A 931-nucleotide genomic window follows, 5' to 3' on the forward strand; every position below is an offset into this window, starting at 1 on the left:
ATATATATATACGATTCCCTCGGGTGAACCGACAGGTAATGCCAACAAGTATTTCACGAAAAAAAAGGAAAATATATCTAAAATGGCCAACAGATTGAAACGAAGGGCACAAAGTATAACATAAATTTGAGGGAAAACACTCAGAATAGCTAACAGATGATTAAGTCAACGGGAGACCGTTAACTTATTGTCGTGGAAAACACCAGCCACCGGATAGCACCGAGAGGCATAGAGTGTAACCGACAAAGCAATATAGACTCAAGTAGAAAATCAAAAACTCACCAAATCAAAAACTCACTGCTAAATATACTCCAAATCCGTTGGAGTGGCGTAGATGCGCACTGACACAGCTTGTGAGGATGATATCTCGCTGCTCTAGTAAACTGCACTTGACAGCGCAAATATATCACTCAACCAGGCGAGAAAGCAAAAGAGGCATGTAACTGTGGAGTGCTGAGCTACGGTGGCTTATATCCCCCCAGGGCTCAGCACACGTCACTACGTGACTTTGTTGGTATATTCTCTCGACCTATCTAGCTGGCGCTGCGATAATCCATAGTGTTTACACTGCCTCTGGCGGTCAGCAGGGATGAAACAGAACTATGGTTTCGAGAAACATGAACTTGCGACCATAGTTAACGATGCTTTTGGGAAATGCACCTCTGATTGGTTGTTGTTCTTGGTTGTTGTTTTAAGGCCTTCTAAAGCCTGAAACACACGGCACAATTTTCGGCTGTCCCAGACAAAAGATTGGTATCGTGAAACAATCGTGGCGATTTCTGTGATCATGGCTCCTAATCGGTGGTCCTGTGTTGTACAGTGAGAAAGGTTCAAAGACGGCCATTGTCACGGTCTTGCGACCAACGATAGCCTACGATACAGCATAATCATCGCACAGTGTGTTTGCTGGTACGATCCACATTTACTGACC

General features: G+C 44.3%; 1 protein-coding gene across 1 annotated transcript in view; it reads right to left on the reverse strand.

Moving 5' to 3' along the window:
* The window catches only part of LOC107576290 (dnaJ homolog subfamily C member 16-like), a 10,088-nt gene that overhangs the window by 5,658 nt on the left and 3,499 nt on the right, over positions 1–931 (reverse strand). The window lies entirely within an intron of this gene.

This window comes from Sinocyclocheilus grahami, unplaced genomic scaffold, assembly GCF_001515645.1.
Source record: "Sinocyclocheilus grahami isolate Dianchi unplaced genomic scaffold, SAMN03320097.WGS_v1.1 scaffold3445.1, whole genome shotgun sequence".
In the NCBI taxonomy this organism is placed as follows: domain Eukaryota; kingdom Metazoa; phylum Chordata; class Actinopteri; order Cypriniformes; family Cyprinidae; genus Sinocyclocheilus; species Sinocyclocheilus grahami.